This window comes from Pelodiscus sinensis, chromosome 3 (genome assembly GCF_049634645.1).
Source record: "Pelodiscus sinensis isolate JC-2024 chromosome 3, ASM4963464v1, whole genome shotgun sequence".
NCBI lineage: Eukaryota > Metazoa > Chordata > Testudines > Trionychidae > Pelodiscus > Pelodiscus sinensis.
The window spans coordinates 38,481,123-38,501,392 of NC_134713.1; the positions used below are offsets into that span (position 1 = coordinate 38,481,123).

A 20,270-nucleotide genomic window follows, 5' to 3' on the forward strand; every position below is an offset into this window, starting at 1 on the left:
CTGATACAATGAGACATTTAAAGACTATTAAATATTTTAATATAGCTGTGAGATATATGAGCATCTATATAGACATTTCAGAGCATTATACACTTAGGCAATGTCTACACTGCTGGCTTTTGCTGGCAAAGAGTATGCAAATGAAGTGCTGATTAGCATTTTGTAACCCTTCATTTGCATAATATATTCGAGCCTTTTTTGCAGAAGGGGTTTTTACGCAAAAACAAGCAGTTTACTTACAGCTGTTTCCCATCACCACCACCTTCTTGTCTACATTTTTCACAGCCAAACTTTGCCAGTAGCAGGCCTGGGGCCTGGCCTTTTCCTCCTTACTCCCTTCCTTTATAACCCCTAGCTAATTAGAATGGTAGCTGTTTCTTATTGCCAGACAGACACAGGGATGTTCTACCAACTCCAATCTATTTCTCTTGATTGGGGCTGAAGTGGCAGGAGTCTGATTAAGCCCTCCTTACTCAGCACCCTATAACAGACAGGATAATGAAATAAGTCAGAAATTACATTGCTGGGATTCAGAACAAACTGTGCTGTCTGCATCTGCAGACAGGAGTCACGTTATAATAAGTCAGAACTGTAGTCACTGTACAATGGCGTGGATCAAGAGACTAGTCTCTGTGATGTGAAAAAGAATACATGCTGCAGTGCAGATCAAATATATGGCATGTGGTCAGTCAAGTGCACAGAGAGACAGGAATAGGCTTCAGTGAAGCCTAAAAGATTACGACGTATTACACTTTCTTATTGTGATTTTTTCAGTTGGTGTTCTTGCTTGGAGTGTCCTCCTGAACTTGTTACCTGTGTTCTTTTGTTATTTAACACCTTGAGCACCAGGACAGGTGAATGCTGAAGGCCAAATAGTACTACTCAAATTATAAGCATCCTGTAAGTAAACAATGAACATTATGACAATGTGATCAAACATATATTGCTTTGAAACTTACGCACTGAATATGGTTAGGTCAATAAAAGAGTTGATGCTTTTAAAATGGAAAATTTAACTTCATTCTGTTATCCCAAAAGAATTAGCTCTTTGTTGGTAACAATTTCTGTAAAGACATCTGAGAGTGTGAACAACAGTTAACACTGAAGAAAATGTGTAGATCCACAGACATTGCTAAGAAAATAACCCTGAATATGATCCATAATCGTTTTTCACTTGTCTTGGACACAATGGATATGTTTACAGTGGAACTGAAGGTGTAATAATCTGTGCAGTAGACATACCCACATGATCTCTGATTGATCTAGCACACTCAAAATTGAAGCCACATGGGCAGCAGAACAGGCTAGCCACCCAAATACGTGTTTAGGGTTTCACACAGAATGTTACTCAAAGCTGCTAGCCATTTGGCCATTCATGCTGCTCTAGCTAAACTTCTATTTTTAGTACGCTAGCTTGATCAGAGGAAATGTGGGTATATTTACCTGAACTGGAAATTGCATGGCCAGTTCCAGTGCTTAAATACCCTTTAAAAAAACCCAAGGCCTAAATCCTATCTTGTGGAGCACATGGTTGTAATGTCATGGCACCATGTAATGTTTTGTCTGCAGGAGTATAACCTGTACTTAATCAATATACCCAAAACAATTCCTTGCTAGAGAGAAACTCAACAGATTTTACTGGTGGTACTAGCTTTGAAAGTATTACATTGCAGCTGACAATAAGCATTTATAAAGATAATGCCTACATTTTTTAGTAGAAGTAGCAAAGTTATCTGTTCAAGAGTTAGCTGATGATGCCTACTAATGTTAGAAAGACAGGATGCCTGGGCAGAAGATCAGCCACTATGCAGGGCCTCACTATCATAGGGCATGTAGGACAGGATGGTTACTACAAAGCATTTCTCAGCCCTTAGGAACTGGTCCTGATTTGTAACTTGGGGAAAAGATTCCTCCTGCTTTTCCCTGAAAGAGATCCCTTGTGCCCATTTGTGAGATATTTTATTACCATGGCTATAATATTTATTTCCAAGTAACCTGCCTAATACTCCTCGAAATTATCACTCTTTAATCTTCTCTTCATTTTTATTTTACTTTCTTAATGGAAGACACTTAAGCAGATGAAAGAACTTTGTCCACAGAGACCTTGGTAGGCATTTATTTCCTGATTTACTGAGTTGATTTCACTGCACATATTGAACAATTTTCAGTTAGCAGCTTTAAAGAAGTCTATTCATTTAACAGTTGTTTAATTAAACCATCACTTCTAGCTCTCCTCAGCTGAAATCAGAATGTATCTTTCAAATATTTTTAAAACAATGAATATCAGTAGAATTAGAGATGGATAATATTTTTCAGATAAATGGTTTCTTTGCAAAAAATATGCAGTTTTGGTTCAAAGGAAACTATTCATGAATTTGACACACATTTACCAAATATTTTCAGCCAAAATTTTTTTAAGATAGAGTCACATGGAGGCTTCCTTACATCCCCTTCTCAAAACCATCAGAGAAGGTGAAGGTGTCCCCAGAATAACCTATATCCAGTGGTTAATGCATTGACCTGCAAAGTGGAAAACCCAAGTACATATGGTTTGAGTCAGAGTGAACATGGGTCTCTTATCTCTTAAGTGAGTGCTTTAACCACATGGCTACATGTCATAAAAGAAGATAAAGAGTGTCTCATTTTTTCTCCTGTTAAAGCTGCTCCAGTTTATATAAGTGTGCATCTACACTGCACGACAGGTTCAAATAAGATTCACAAATTGAGCTACGCAAATTGTGTTTCTTATTTTGATCTTATTTTGAAATAGCTTATTTAGAAATTTGGAGCTGTCTACACAGCACTTATTTCAAAATAAATCTCTATTCCAAAATGACACTCACGCTTCATGGAATGGGGCTTGTAGGGACATCGGAATAATGAGCCCATTATATTTCAAATTATATTCTGAAATAGGGCTGCAGGGTAGACATAGCCTAACTAATTAAATATTTATGGAACAGAAAAAGACTGACAGTATAGACTGGTAGTTGTAAATTCAGATGGAAAGAGGAACCACTGCATCCCAATCTTTTGTTAACCTCTGGTTTATGAATAACATTTTTATAAATATATTTTGCCTTTAATAACAACACAATTAAAAGACCCCAACATTGAAAATGAAATATTTAATTTGACCTGAAACAATTTTGAGGGGTTTTTTTTGTATTTTGGTTTACTGAGAAAAGTGATATTATATTGATCCAAAATTAATTTTTTGTTTAGCTACCAAATCCCGCCTCCCCCCTCCAATCAATTGTTTATATAACTCTATTAACATGACTATGTGGAAATGCTGGGTGCATTTGTTTCAGTATGGCAGTTCACATCAAACCATATGCACTGTTTAAAACTCACTTAATCCCTTGTAAGAAATATGGCTTTATGTGATCTCTGTGCCTTGAATAAGAATTTTCACTGGGTTGTATTTCAACTCTTATCTTTGAGGTATGCTTTTACTCTGATAATCAGCCATGCAGAAATGGCTCTTTCTTACTTGAATTCTGTTCCTTTTTGTGAATTCAGAGATAGCTGAGCTTTTTTAGTGACAAAAATAAGTTTCTATTTCTGTTAATCTTCATGTGTAGATTTTAAATTATTTGGAGTAAGGCCTGTGATTTTATGTGTTTGTGTATTGCCTTGTAAAATTTTCTTGTAAAATGGACTCCAATGTGTTTGAGATCATTAGGTGTCACTGCCATAAAAATGTAAAATAATGGAGAAACAATAGATACAAGATTGTAGTTTGGCTTTTATTTAACTAGTGTATAGTCAACAGAATTGTTAACTAAATTCTAATGCAGGAATGTCTTGCCCTCAGTTATGCCTGCGTAAAACAGTGTCCGCTTTGTCCTCTGTGCAATGCCTTTGTAGAAAATGAGCAAAATTCTGTGCTGCAGCAGCATAATTGGATTTAATCTGGTCAGCAATGGCAAGCAGACATTTCTCTCCATGCAGGTGAGTTTCCCACTGGTACGAAAGTGAACAAGATATTGGAATGAAAAGTTCATTTTGCCCTCAGAATACATTTGCCCTCAGAATAAGGAGGAGCACAGCAGAGCAGAGGTCTATTACAGCCTCTTCTGATCTAGATGACTGCAGGACCTTCTACCATTGGTGTAAATTAAAGCTGCTACTTCTAATCCTTGCCATTTTTATCAATGAAAGAGACAATATGCACATAGATTGTCCCCCATAACAATTATTTACACTAGTCTTGATAGTAAACAAACATGTTTTTTAAGTGCACACAGTAAGAGTTAAATGGTTGAAAGTGAAAATAGACAGATCAAAGTTAGTTACAACAGAATGAAAAGAAAATGCTTAGCTAATTCATATATAGTAAAAGTTATTACACACTTACCCTAAAATCTGTTTCCATCTCAGGAATGCCTTTAAGTCAAAAAAGAATCTTTAGCTCTGACATGCATCCCCAGCTTCCGTTTTGGGTGTGTCACACCAGCCAAAGACAAAGCCCCTTATTTACATTCCTTTGATAGCAACCTTCAACTATATGAAGAAGGGGTTCCTAAAGCAATGGAATTAAGCTATTCTCAAAGGTAGCAGCTGGCAGAACAAGCAGCAATGGTTTGAAGTTTCAGTGGGGGAGGTCTAAATTGGATATTAGGAAAGCTATTTCACTAGAAAGCCCTGGTTGGAACAATTTAGATAGGGTTGGTCCTACTTGAAGCAGGGGGTTGGACTTGATGACTTCCTGATGTCTCTTCTAGCCCTAATCTTCTGTAATTCTATGGTAATTTTCACTAAATTCTAAGGCTACATCTACACTGGAACGCTATTTCGAGATACCGGAGTTTCTTGAAAGTTTCTTGAAAGTAGGAACAAGGGATCTTGTGGAAAAGGGCTTATTTTCTGCAAGATCCCGTCTAGACTGGCACTTTTCTCCGGCAAAACCCCGAGCTGGAAAAAAGCGGCAGCCATGTTCATGCAAATGTCGCGGGGGATATTTAAATCCCCCGCGGTATTTGCAATTCCGACTGGTCTTATTAGCATCCCTTTTCCAGAAAGGGGTACCAATGTAGACACAGCCACATCTACACTGCACAGTTATTTTGGAATAAGCTATTCCGGAATAGTTATTCTGAAAAAACTTATTTCAAAATAGGATGTCTACAGGGAAGCCTCAAAATCAGTGCAAGGCAGGCTTCCCTGCAGTGTAGACATGCTATTTTGATGTGTAATCTCGATTTAGAGCTCCAGGATGAAGAACTTAGAATTGTCCTGGTGAGATGCTATTTCAAAATAGGAAAAGTGGAACATCTACATGTGCCTTATTTCGAAATAGCTGTTTCGGAATAGGCGTTATTCTTTGTGGAATGAGGTTTACAGAAGTCAGAATAAGCTGTCCATTATTTTAAAATTATTTTGAAACACCAGAATTGCTGTGTAAACACTCACATAGTTATTTCAGAATAAGAACCGTTATTCCAAAATAACTTTGGTGTGTAGACGTACCCCCTAAGAATAAGATGGCTTATCCTGTGAAAGGCAGCAGGTGTATAAGCTTCTTCTGAAGCCCCATTTACAACATGGTCAGCTCCCTACTTGCAGCCCAAACAACACAAGTTTTGAGGAAAGGGGAAAAGTAAGAGTGACACACTTTGTGATGGATGTTTGACTCTGGAATTCACTCACCTTGCACCTTGGATCACCTAAGTTCAAACTTCTGGCCAAACTTCAAAGGTTGCCTTCTTTTTCTGTGTTTTGAGAAGAATGAGGTGAAGTTAGAGGGCTTTGCTGGATATTTATTTAAGGGCAGCGTATAACACAGTGTATTTTAATTTTCAGGGCAAGGCTCCGTAAACATGGGCTGCACAACTGGAGATATTTCTATATATTGGGAAAAATGTGAGGGGCACTTACAGCCTGTGTGGGTCCTTGGACAAGGTTGGGATGGGGGGAGGCTTGACTCCAGGTTCCCAGAAGGGGAAGGCCTTGGGTGAAAGGGGTGGACCAGGGCAGCGGTCTAGAGCACAGTGCGCCTCTTCCCCTAGCTCTCAGAGCCACATGGAGTGCACAGTGTGGCACTCCAGTGGCTATTTAAAGGCACTGGGGTTCCTACCATTGCTGTTGAAGTGGTGGTGGCATCCAGGAGCCCTGAGCCCCTTTGAATCACTAGCCCTGAGGCAACTTCCCCCTTTGCTTCTCCTTGTTGGCCGGCTTATTATGAACTGACTGAAACCTCATGCAAACTAATGTCTTAATGAGTCCTCTCTTTAAGAGAGTTGTAAGAGAGAGTTAAGGGGTCACATCTATAACAAAGCATAACAGTCTCATAACAGAAAGGAGACCCATTTTAGTGGTCATTTTGACTATACTGTGACCAAGTGTATGGGGTGAGGAAGGATAGGAAAATATACAAAAATGAGGAGAGAAAAGAATCAAGAGAGAGGCAAAAAAGAAAGAAAGCATAGCAATGGCCTGTAAATACAGCATGACCTTAGAAAAAGCTATATTGAGAATTTTTGGCTCTTTTAGCTAAATCAAGAAACAGCTTCTTTTTTTTGGTTCCTTCTACATTCACTGACACAAGGCTTAGTAAATTTCTTTGTAAATGAAGAAAAAAACATTAAAATGATTTTTATCTATGAGCAATTTCCATTCCCAGGGCTTTGAAAGTTGACTAACTATTCACGTCTAAAGTCAGGACTATACAATAAGGTATTTATTATAAAAAGAAAAAAATACATCTCTGAAAGATCTACCTATGAATGTATCAATATACTCATATGTAGATCACACCATATTTTTGCAGGTGTATATAAAATCATTTTTTTAAAATATGGATATCCGTGGTTCTAGAGATTTCTAATTTGAAACAAACTATTTGGAAGTGGATATAATAGGAATAAAATACAGGCATACATGGAAATACTGGAGTTCATATACCCCACACAAAGATATTTAAATAAAAGTGTATGATGGATTTATTTATTTTCTTCAAGCAATCTATTATATTCAGAAACAAATCAATTAAATTGGTCACCTAATTGCATTCACAAAATTATCATGCACATTTAGTGTTCATGGAAAAGATGTTGGTGTACACAAAATAGCTACAATTCTGATTGTCCACAAAAAAACAGCTGTCCATTTACATGCAAAATGCAGACTTGGGCATGCAATTAGTACATATAGAATTTATCCCTAGAGAGTTTTATAAATGATCTTTATAAATTTAGTCTGATTTTCCTTTTATCGTATTAATTCAATCTGATACCTTCTCATATTTTCTGAAAGATTTTCTTACTATAGGTATGTGCTGACGCTACATTATTAAAAATTAAAGTTGTCTGAAAAAAGATTTTAAAAAGTGTCTCAGGTTGAACAAAATTTGTTATAATTCTGAGGATTTTATACCATTTCAATTAAAAATAAATTAAGAGATTACAAAATGAAGTCATTTAAAATTGAAAAAATGAAAGATTTATTTTTAAAATTTTTAAAACAAAAAGTTTAATTTTTTCCAATTCTTTTGAATTTGTTTTTTTGACTAAAGCAATTATTTCAGGCTCGCTATTCTGACATCCCTGTAAGCCTCATTCTACAAGTAGTAAAGGATGTTTTGGCATACCGCTTTATTTAAAAATTTGGCACAGTATAGACAGTGCCAAATGATGAAATAAACTATTTTAAAATAGTATCAAAATAAGATCTTCAATTTGCATAGCTCAAATTGTGTATTGTATTTCGAGTTACGATACAGTGTAGACTCACCATGAAGTGCTACAAGACTACTTTTATTTTTTTACCCCTTGCAGTAACTTTCTTCAAGATATGTGACCCTGCAGGTGTTCCACTTCAGGTGAAGGTGCGTTCCTGTGCTTTTCATCAGAGAATTTTAGCAGCAATGCCCTGCCTGGTCATGAATGTGCTATCCAATCTAATGACAGTATTAATTCCACTCTCTGTGCTGAGATAATGCTGAGAAAAAAAATGTGCTATGTAGAGTATTCCATAGTGGAAATTAATAGCCTCCGAGATTTTCTGAAAGGTTTAGTTCTATCAAGGCAGAATGCTAGCACATGTCTGACATCTATAGTATGTGATATTGAGTCCTAAGAGCTTCTGTGTTATCTGGGAAAGAATGAGGGACAATTGATTGGTTAATTGATATAGAAGGAGGAAGATACTTTAGGAAGAACTTTTGGATGAGGTCTTAGAGTGAGCTTATTATTGAATAAGATGGCAAATGGTGGGTGTGCAATGAAGGTTCCCAACTCACCCACTTAAAAAGTTATTTTCATAGATTTTACGTACGTAAAAAAATGATCTAAGTTGTTTGCACCTGTCTATAAAAGGACACCACAACAGGTGCTCTCCGGCCGACCTTGGGGGGGGGGGGAGTGGGCTCGGGTGCACTAGGCGCCTGAATGGCAGGTGTCACTGCCTAAACTTACAGAATGCACAGTAGCTTAACTTTGACTAACTGCTGTTAATATCTGATATATTGCAATAGGCCTGCCCAGTGTTGGTATCTTGTCAATGTGGGCCATAGTGCCCAGTGGTGTAACATTGTACTGATCTCTGTTACCAACTGGTAGAGCTTCGCATTCGACAATAAACCTGCTCGATTGATTCCAAACCTTACCTGCATCTGTCGTTTCCAGGGCCTCTCAGAGATCTCCTGTGTTGACCCAAGTGCATGCGATCTAACACTCTAGATAAAGGGAGTACTGATTGTTACGCACGCAGCTGAAAGTTTATCATCACCGACGGAGTAGAGGTCCTGTCAGGAACGTGCCAGGATGATCCGGACCAGATGATGCTGACACTGACAGTTCAGACCACTAAAGGTACCGAGATACGAAGACACCGAGGTACAACACCTGTAAGAAAACATTTTGTGATTGAAGAGGCAGCTATTGATGTCCCTTCAGGCTTGTGGTAAAAGGTGATAATCATGAGATGTACTTTGAATTAACTAATGGAAAGTCCAGATGTCTTTAATCCCAAGATATAGTACAATTCTAAAGACAGGTGAGTGGAATTGGCACTAATGTGTCTGTTCTGACACCATATGTAGAACTTCTTCCAAAGGTAAAAAACAGGATTGATTTCTTTCTACTGTTTAGTATTATGTCCTTAACCAGCTTTGAACAGGTTAGTTCATCCTGAACCAGGTAGAAACCATGCTTTTAGGTGAAGTATCTCCAGCTTTGGAAGGTGAACCACGTCCTGTAATAGAAGGTTTGACAAAAGAATGACAGTATGTGATGTACAAACTGCTATCCACAACAGATAAGAGTGCTGGAGTGTCTGGGCCATGTTGCACCTCTCAATATGAACTTGGTCTTTTCAATACTTTTTTTCTGCATCATCCTTGCTAACAGAGGGTATGTCTACACTACCCCGCTAGTTCGAACTAGCGGGGTAATGTAGGCATACCGCACTTGCAAATGAAGCCCGGGATTTGAATTTCCCGGGCTTCATTTGCATAAGCAGGGAGCTGCCATTTTTAAAACCCCGCTGGTTCGAACCCCGTGCAGCGCGGCTACACGGGGCTCGAACTAGGTAGTTCGGACTAGGCTTCCTATTCCGAACTACCGGTACACCTCGGAATAGGAAGCCTAGTCCGAACTACCTAGTTCGAGCCCCGTGTAGCCGCTCTGCACGGGGTTCGAACCAGCGGGGTTTTAAAAATGGCGGCTCCCCGCTTATGCAAATGAAGCCCGGGAAATTCAAATCCCGGGCTTCATTTGCAAGTGCGGTATGCCTACATTACCCTCCTAGTTCGAACTAGGAGGGTAGTGTAGACATACCCAGAGTGATCTGGAGGAGGGGTAGGGTAGGACATGTATAACAAAAATGCCCATTGAAGGAGGCATTCTTCCCCTAAGGATTGGGGCCCCCAATCTTCCTTCAAGACCAATTGTGGGTATTTCTAATTCTGGGATGTTGCAAACAGGTTGATGGATGGATGACCCAATTGTCTGAATATGTTCTAGTTGTTTAGTTCCCATTGTTTAGTTCCCATTTACAGACCTGAGGAAAGTCTCTGCTGAGCATGTCTGCTGTAGCATTTTGACAGCCTGGGAGGTATGAAATTGAGCAATTGACATTGTATTGGATACTCCAGCTCTATTGTTTCATGGCTTTGTTTCACAGGCAATGTGATCAGGCTCCATCCTGTTGGTTTATGAACAACGTATGTGGTATTATCAATCATGGACTGTGTCAGCTGATGGCCAGGGCAGTGTGTGTGTGTTACACCCGAGTCTTCAACTGCTGGGACACAAGGTCCCGTCGCAGCAGGCAGCCTAGGGAGGCTGACAGGCACCCCGAGAAGTTTAACGTCCATGTATTTGACCGCTAGGACCGGGGTCCCTCCACGGCGAGCAGCCAACAGACTGACAGACGCCCCAAAGTTTACAGGGAGAGCTTATTACACCTCAGATTTTGACAGCTAGGATACATGATCCCTTCACAGCAGACAGTCTAGGGAAGGCTGAGAGATGCCCCCTGGATCTGTCCTCTGGAAGTGACACAATCCAAACACCCCAGCTCTCCCTATACCTGTCCCTTATAACCAGCTGGAGTTCTTTTAAATTGTGCTTGGTTCTGTTACAGCAACTGAAGGAGTCAGGTTAAAACTTAACCAATTACAGGTTTATTAAAAAGGCTCATAAAGCATGTGGTTAGAATAGCTATTGCTCTACTTCTTAACTGCTAGCAAATATAGATCTTAAAAAAGTTACAAAGGAAAAAGGAAGATAGAAAATAATGGTACCAAGTGACAGCTTAATCTTTAAAGACCTCTAACACTATGTATATACTTAAACAAAAGACACATACAAGTACAATTTTTACCCCCTTCTGTGCCTCTCATCTCCAGCGGGTCAGGCCAGGGTTGGTCCCCCAATTCCTCAGAAAGACGAGTACGAGGTGGGCATCCCCATGGAAGCTCAGGAGTTCAAACACCTAACCTGGCCAGCAGGTTGATGGCAGACCGATGCTCAGAGTGAGTGTGCTGCTGAACCCATCCTTATACTCCTAGGGGCCCATATCCTCTTTCTTAGCTAAGATGCCAAATTGTACTGGTTCGTTTTTGTGGCACCAGTTCTTACAAGGGAGTTTCAAATAATTTACACTTGTAAGAGAGAGATAACTAAATTAGGAGTACTGAACATTCTTTGCTGGGCGGGAGATTCCTTCCCCCCCAGACGAGTGTGTGATCGTATCAATATGGGTTTCAGTCAAGGGCACTCCTCGGCAGCCTCTTGGTCAGCGATTAATTCAACCACCCTCTTATCTCTGCTTACAGTTGTCCAGGGTCACTGGGTGAGCTGGCATATCTGGGCCACCTGTCAAATCTTTCAAAGACTATGCTGATTTTACTGCTCCGTGTGCCCTGTATGCTTACAGGCAAGCAAATATGATGTTACAGTGGGAAGGAGGGGTTCCTATCTGGCTACAAACTGGCCCCGATCATTGGCAGGAAGTGGAGGCATATGTTGCAATGTGCTCCAAGTTCTAAAAAATGTATATGTAACTGTCTCAGGTGGAGACCCTCCTGCACTGAATTGTGTTGTGCTGTAGATTTGCTACCCAACCTATCAAGGAAGCATCAGCTGTAAGCAAAATTGAAAGTGGAGTCTGGATGAAAAGGATGCTCCTGCATATGTTCTTGAGTTTTATCCATCAGTGTAGAGAGTTTTTTAATTTTGAATGGCATTTTGAAATATCTCTTCAGGCTGTGTTTGTATGATATGTAGATGGTTCTTAGCCAGTTCTGAAGGCAGTGCATATGAAGATAAGAATACTATATGAGAAATGTGGTTGCTGTTATATGGCCTACCAGCTGAAAGCAGGTTCATGTTCATACACAGGCACTATTTAGTACTTAAATAATGAGATTGGTCATAGTAATGAATCTGTTTATTAATAATAAAACTATGACTTCCAGGGTTTTATGATGAACCCTGATGAAGTCTAATTTCTGTATGGGATTTATAATTGATTTTTGGACATTTAGCTGAAATCCTTGTCTCAGGAAGAGAGCTAGTTTTCTGTGAATAACTTTGAGGGCTCCTGCTCTGGTGGGTATTTTTAATAGGCAATTGTCAAGATAGAGAAATAGAGAAATATTACCCTTATTTGAGAAAGTGTGCCACCACCACTTGAAGGATTTTGGAGAACATTTGTGGTGCTGTCAAGAAACTGAAAGGTAAAGTTTTTCATTGATGACTATTCCCAAATTAAATATGAGAAATCTCCTGTGCATGGGATATATAAATGTGCAAAAATAAGCATCTTGAAGGGTGAAGGCTAAGAATCAGTCCCCTTGTTCCAGCGCTGGTGTGATCATGGTAGTGTACTGTCATGAACCATTGGATCCTTATGAATTTGTTGAGCTTTCTGAGATCCAGGATTGGCCTCAATCTGGGTTAAGAAGTAGTAGAAGAAAAATCCGTTCAATATCTTGGATGTGTCTACACAGCAGGACTTAACTCGAAATAAGCTATGCAAATTGAACTATGTCAATTCCATAGCTTATTTCGAAATAGCTTAGTTCAAAATTGGGAGTATCTACACAGCACTTGTTTTGAAATAGAGCACTCTTCCCTTGCTCCCTTACTCCCTCACACTTCCCTTACTCCTCATTCAATGAGGGTTACAGGAGTCTGAAGTCGTCTAACTTGACAGTATTCAACATTATTTCAAAATAACTGCCTGTTGTGTGGATGCAGACTGTTATTTTGAAATAACACTAGTTATTTTGAAATAATGTTTCTGTGTAGATGTACCCTTGCTGTGGTGGTGCCTGACAAGAGTCCCTGAAGAGGGAGAGAGATGGGAGAATGGTAGGGAGAATGAAGATAAATAGGATGTGTACTGGATCAGGTCAGAGTCTTGATCTCATCCATGGTCAGAGTGAGGCCAACCTGCCTGTAATGAGTCAGTGTGGTCTTCCACTGACCTGAAGGGGAATCACTCCCTAAAACTCCTGGGTGGGTAGGACTAGAGCAGAAGGGTGGGGATGGGACTATAAGAGCAGGGACTGAGAGTTCAGTTAGAGTCCAGTCGGTGAACAGGGCAGACACTCTCCCCAGCCTTCTCAGCTGGGAGCTACAGCTGTCCCGCCATATGAGGGATGACTGGGTCAGGCTTCTAGGACTTCTGCTCGACCCTGGACATGGACCAATGCTACCCCAACCACTGCCAGGCTCTGAAGAGGGGCTGAGATGGCCAGAGCCCATACAAGGCTCCGGAGACTGGTCTGCACCTCTGGGACCAGTGCGTGACCCAGACCCTGAGCCCATGGATACCCTGCAAGTGCCATTGGCCCCAGCAGACTCTGAGGCTCAGCAGTTGATCCAGGTAGGCCCACGGGGAAACTGGGAAGGGGCCCAGGGAAAGCTAAGCCCAGTGTGTCTAAGGAAATGGAGGTCAGTTGGGCAGGGTGTTGTGGTCAGGACCCCACTGACCCATAGACCTGAGCATCTTGTTGTGGTCAGGATCACTGCTAGGGCCATGGGCTGGGATGCAGTGGAGTGGGTGGACCTGATTCTCCCCACATCACCCCCCCCCCCACCCAGATGGCAGATTCCCCACCTAAAGGGAGAAAAACCCTGCGCTTCTTGGGTCTCCACCAGAGAGCAAAGAGACCTGACCACTGCTCAGCCTGCAGACTTGCCTAAGTATTAAACAGTTTGAACTGCTTTTTTGTTACCATGCTCTGATTTGGGTGTATCCTTACAAACTGCTGCTCAGCCTGTAGCCAGGCCTGAGCCGATAACTGTTCCCTAACCTGCTCTGACCCAAGGCCTGGGCTCCAGAACGCTATACTGCTTGTTTCTTTGCTGCCCCACCCTGAACCAGGACCATGACTACTGAACCCTGAGGCTGTTTGTTTGTTGCCTCGTCCTGATCAAGGATGCAGACTATGTGAACTGTGGCCCAGCCCACAGCATAAGGCCCTGACCCATGTGGGAGAGCTGGGCCCAGGGAGCTGGAAATTCCTATTTAGCCAGGCCAGTGCAGTCAGTCAGCATGGCCTCCTGCTGACCTGGATGATTACAGTGCCTAACTTATAAGCAGGCCAAACAGGTAAACAGTCTGGCCCAGTCCCTGCTTCAGGGAGGGGCAACATCCAGTGCAGATACTTGGGCTTATGTTCAGGCCGAGTAAGAGTCAGGGTGGGGCAGCATTTAAGATGGGGCAGCAAACAGGTCGGGTGCTCAGGCCTAGCAACATTCAATATGCCCAGGCTCTAGTTCAGGACAAGGTAGCAAGCAGTTCAGGTGTTCAGGGCTGAAAGGGGCAGTCTTGATGCCCAACACCTAATGATGGCAGGGATGACTGCAGGGCAAATCTAGCTAAGAACTGACCCTCAGCTAGAATAAATTTGTATTGATACCTTTTATCTTCTGGGATAAATAATTAAATGAATAAATTCTGCAAAGTTGCAGCAATTTACATGGTCATATTCTGCCATTAGGGCTGCACAGTTGGCAACTCTAACTTGTAATATTGCTGATAAGTAGGCCTTCCAGACAAATAGCTCCAGATCTTTGTTATATGGCTTCCAATCTTTGTTTTCTGGCATGGACCAATATTACTAATGTCTACTGCATTGACTGACCATATCAACAACCAATGTGTTTAGTGACAGATGAGAGAATAAAAACTGTAACACATTTGAGGGAACATAGTACTTTTTTATTGGATCTTTTGCAGTTGGGCACTATTGTTACTGAGGTCTGCCAGATGTTTTTGGCTAGTTCCATGAGCACATCATTTATTGGGAACACTATTGTGGAAGCTAAGGAGATCTTAAGAATGTTCAATAGCTTATGTTGGCACTCTGGAACCTCGTCCAAAGTAATCTTCAGGCATTCTGGCACTCATCTGAATTTCCTGGAACTGTTTGAAATTGCCTGTGACTGAGGGTGGTGGAGGCACTGTCTGGGGAAGAGGAGGAATTATCAGCAGGTAGTGGCTTGTCCTGTTCCAGGGTCAGTTTTGGAGAACTGGAGGGATTGAGATGTCTAGAGTACTACCTCCTGTATGTAGCTCAGGCATCCCAACAAGACCACTGTGTGGGGGGAAATAGCTGGAGGCATTCACTGGTGATGGTACCAGAATTGTATATCAAACCATGATGATGTGTTGGACATACATGTCCTAGGTTGACTCGAGATTGGCTGGATGGGAGAGGAATGGTGTGGTATGAAGAGGAAGATGTTTTCTCTATCTTCCTCCTTTCTGGAAAGTGGAGGGCCCATAGGTGAAATGGGTTGGTCAGGTATCATGCATACTGGAGAAATGTTGATATCAAGAAGTAGGGATTCTGGTAGATATCCATAAGTATACCAAAAATACCCATAAGTATTTGTGTTGTAGAAAAGGCCTGGGGTAGATGGTTTCAGTAGTGAAGTGGTGAGTGGAGATAATGCCATTTTAGTAGGGGTCATGTCAACTATGAGTTTGCTTGCTTGGGGTCAGCAGATGCCATGGTGTAGGAAGGTGGTGCCAGAGGATCCCACTGCTTTGTATGTACTCAGTCATATTATAGTCAATACCAAAAATAAGGAATAAGTGGGAGACTGTTTCTTGGCTGTTCTTTAGTAGGCATTTCAAGTTTGGAGGAAATGCCTCATTGCCTTTTTGGAGGAATGGGTCTTCTCCTGTATGGAGGGTGATGTCTCTGGAGATCATTGTCCAGAGTGAGTCTCCTGGCTTGGATCAGATGCTTGTCACAGAGATTTTTCCATCAGGCTAATTTTGAGACATGGGTCTCTGTCTCTCCTGGTGCAATGCTTTAGGTTGCTGCAGACAGCACTTCTGAGGGATATGTGATTCACTCAAGCAGCAGATACATTGAGAATGTCATCCAAAACCAGGATCATGTCCTGTCATGAAAAGCAGTTTTTTAAGCCCAGTAAACTGGGCATGGTACAAGCTAATGTAGTTTACATGAGTAAATATTACCTACTCTAGAAGGTGCTGAAAGAAAGTTGGAGAGGTGGTGGTTTAGGTAAATGGGGAATAAAAAAGTTAAGGAAATCTGTTATACTAAAAATGACTTGAAGATTATTTTAAATACTAAATATCCTAACAGATTTAAGATTGATGGGAGCTTCATCTCAAATCAAGGATGACTGAGAAGGAAGTGAGAGGGATTGGTTTGCATGTACCAGATAAGGCACCAACAATGCTGAAAGACCGAGACTGTGCATGCATAACCTGGACACACGCTGCTGCTGAACGTCTGCATTCAAAAGTGCAGGGACATAATATAAGTTGAAGCACTCACAGAGTGCTTGAAGCACTCACTCATTTGAAGATGAAAAAAAAATTTTAGGCAAATGTTTTGCCTACTGCCTCTGAAGATATAATTTTTGACTGTAGAATACTCTTGAAAACTTTTGATGATATCGACTATTACCCATCAAGTTACTGTGGACAGAAACTTGCTTTTTCAATACAAAAGATTAAAAATAGTAACCAAAAATGAAAAGAATATTATGATTTTGCTTTAAATGAAACAATTAAGTCTGATATGGTGAATTTTTAACCATATTTAGCATCATGGAATCATAGACTACAAGAACTGGAAGGGACTTCAAGAGGCCATCAAGTCCAGTCCCATGCCCTGAGTTATATACAGAGATGATAATAAGCAAACTTGTGAATACTGGAAAAGTTTAATGGAAATGCCTGGCACTCAGAACTGAAGGAGAGACAGCTAAATAAGAAGGGACACCTATCAAAAAAACCGAAAGAGCAACGGTTAATGAAATATGATGCACTGTTAGCTAATTACATTTGTAATGAACAGAAAATACTTTCTGCTAGAAAACTTCTCCTCAGAATAATCAATCTCATCTAGTACTCTAGGAAATGTATTAGACCATAATAGAGATCTCATAAATCATTCAGCTAAATAGTACATGTGTTACAGAACATTATGAGCCAGACACATTATATTAATGTTACAAATGCACCTCATTAGTTGTAATACACAATGAGTAATTGGTCACTTGTTTGCACAGCCTTCATATCCATATTACTATCAGAACAAAGCAAGGGGAAAACTATCATATCCATCTACTCATCTCTGATGCATCCACATGACTGGGGTTTTCTCCTCTCTCTCTTATTCTTTGTTATTGAGATAAGTACTCTTGTAGTATGTGTTTTGTGCAGCTCTTAGATATAAAGTTTGGTTAGAAGAGCTGTTAAATGTTCATTCAGAGGGGCTATATCCTATCAAGAAAGCACAGAAATAGGAATTACTAGGTACTTTCTAAATAATGATAACTAAAGTCCTCTAAACTTGGTGGCTTGACAATGAATTAGGAATTACATTTAATGAAACTAAATGAGATCGTATGTATTTTATATCCGCAGATACAGTAACCACATATTACTTCTATTTTAGGTAGAAACTATTTTAAAACAGATTGCCTTTAGATTTAAGAACAGGTAATTATTTTATATGTTATTTTTACCTTACTCACTTGAAATCTAGGTGTCATTCTAGACATGTTTAGTCCCAGGGTACGTCTAGACTACAGGCTTTTGTCGACAGAAGTTTTGTCGACAGTATCTGTCGACAAAACTTCTGTCGACGAAGAGCGTCTAGACACATTTAGTTCTGTTGACAAAGCAAGCTGCTTTGTCAACAAAACCCTGTAGTCTAGACACAACCCTACATGCAATAACACCTTCTGTCGACAGAACTCTGTCGACAAAAGGCGTTATGCCTCATAAAATGAGGTTTACCAGCGTCGACAAAACTGCTGAGTTCTGTCGACGTTATGTCGACAGAACTCAGCAGTAGTGTAGACGCAGGTATAGTTTTGTCGACAAAAGTCCACTTTTGTTGACAAAACTCTGTAGTCGAGACTAAATAGAGTCCCCTTCTGTAAGTAAGGGAATGCCAATACTTGGAGCTAGCAGTGAGATTCCTAGCTCACATAGACACACTCACACTACTTCTCATCAAGTTAGCATATTAAAACGTAAGTAGTGTAGCCAGAATAGCATGGGCAGCAGCACAAAGCTTCACTGTTTAGGTGCCACAAGAAAATATCCATGGAGGTCAGATGGGAGTCCAGATGGCTAACCTTTGCACCCAGTTCACATTGACATACTCACATTAGCTCTCATGGAGCTAACATGCTAAAAATATTACTGTCGTTGTAATTGCACAGACACTAATGAACAGTTGCACAGATTAGCCATCTGTACTCCCACCTAACCTCCATCTCCACCTGATCTCATCTCCAGTTCCAAGTGTAAATATTGAATAAATGATTTTGAATCACATATAAAGATGTAGAACATTTGCGTGTCTGTAAAATCTAAACAAGATGTTTATAGCCAGGAAGAAAGGAACATATAGCAGCATAATATAGATCATAGGTACATTAGAACTTGTTTACAGAGGGCAGCAATGCACTGGACAGACGAGTGATTTCTAAAGCACACTTGTGTGTTGTTCATTAATTGGCCCACACAGACCCTCCTGGTGCACATTAAAAATTCCCTATACACTAAAGAAGTGCTGTTTGAAACAGTACTATATTAGATCACCACAAGAAGGTTTTTGTGTGCACCAGAAGGGTCTATAGGGACCGATTAAGACACAAAACTTTAGCGTACCTTACCAGTAACACCCTGTCAGGGGGTTCATGCCCCCACTGTGCCTCAGTGCCCCCTGACTGTCCTCATATAGCCCCTCTCAGGGCAAGTTACAGTCTGTATGGGTTGCTCATCATAGGTATGAGGGGGTCACTCACCACCGTAGCGGGGGTCCATCGTCTGTCCCCGGAATCAGTCCATTCCGCCCACCCGGGCCTCTGCTCACGTGGCGTTTCCCCTCTGGAATCCTCCGGTCACGTCGTTCTCTTCGCCACACTGCCCTCCGGCAGTGCCCAAGTCACTCGCTCTGAGCCTCCCTTCCGGGGGTTGGTGTCTCTCCAGCAGGCCTTGCCGCAGGCCTAGCAGGCTGGCCGGTTGGCTGTCCGAGCGCCCTGGCCCAGCCTGACACTCTAGCCCTGCCCTAGCTCCAGGGAGCATCCTGCTCCCTCAGCAGCCAGGCTCACACTCCCTTTGCTGAAGCAGCCCTTCCCTTTTATTGCTCCCAGCTGGGCCTTAATTGGCCAATGCCGCCCAGCTGGGCTGAACTCCCCGGGCCTGCTCCAGGCTGGGGTTTGGCTCTTAAAGGTCCAGTACAGAGCAGCTGCCCTGTTACAATAGGCATCTGTCTCACCGGCTCTGCTTACCTATAGAATAGTGATAGAAATGTAGCCGTGTTAGTCTGGGGTAGTTGAAGCAAAATGCAGGACAATGTAGCACTTTAAAGACTAACAAGATGGTTTATTAGATGATGAGCTTTCGTGGGCCAGACCCACTTCCTCAGATCAAATAGTGGAAGAAAGTAGTCACAACCATATATACCAAAGGATACAATTAAAAAAAATGAACAAATATGAAAAGGACAAATCACATTGCAGAACAGGAGGGGGATGCGGGGGGGGGGGGGGGAGGAAGGAAGGTAAGTGTCTGTGAATTGATGATATTAGAGGTGGGGAGAGTGGGATGTTTGTGAGTTAATGGTATTAGAGGTGATAATTGGGGAAACTGTCTTGGTAATGGGTGAGATAGTTCAAATGTTTGTTAAGTCCTTGGTAATGGGTGAGATAGTTCAAATGTTTGTTAAGTCCTCAAGGACTTAACAAACATTTGAACTATCTCACCCATTACCAAGACAGTTTCCCCAATTATCACCTCTAATACCATTAACTCACAAACATCCCACTTTCCCCACCTCTAATATCATCAATTCACAGACACTTACCTTCCTTCCTCCCCCCCCCCCCGCATCCCCCTCCTGTTCTGCAATGTCATTTGTCCTTTTCATATTTGTTCATTTTTTTTAATTGTATCCTTTGGTATATATGGTTGTGACTACTTTCTTCCACTATTTGATGTGAGGAAGTGGGTCTGGCCCACGAAAGCTCATCATCTAATAAACCATCTTGTTAGTCTTTAAAGTGCTACATTGTCCTGCATTTTGCTTCTGCTTACCTAGTCGGCCTCATGCTCGGCACGCAAACCAGGGGGCTTTGTCTCCAGCCCCTAGCCAGGGGAAGTCTTGGCTGGCCCTCCTCCAGCCTTTGCTGGTCATCCCCAGCTTGTCTCCCTCCAAGGAGCTCCTGCTTCCTCTGCTGGAAGCCCTCCACTGGCTCTCCCCCCCCCCAGCAAACTGTGCTCCTCCCTAACTGACCAAGGGACCA

The 20,270-nt window shown here is 41.4% G+C and overlaps 1 long non-coding RNA gene across 2 annotated transcripts; it reads right to left on the minus strand.

The window, feature by feature from the left end:
* Nucleotides 1–300: 300 nt before the first annotated feature.
* LOC142827584 (uncharacterized) lies at nucleotides 301–19,655 on the minus strand. 2 transcript variants are annotated; one of them, XR_012902262.1, is made up of 4 exons: nucleotides 18,771–19,655; nucleotides 8,612–8,849; nucleotides 5,656–5,717; nucleotides 301–898 (listed from the first exon to the last, which is right to left on the minus strand). It is a non-coding gene; the product is annotated as an uncharacterized LOC142827584 (long non-coding RNA). The 2 variants fall into 2 exon arrangements; XR_012902261.1 differs by lacking the exon at nucleotides 301–898 and adding an exon at nucleotides 3,767–3,969.
* Nucleotides 19,656–20,270: the final 615 nt, after the last annotated feature.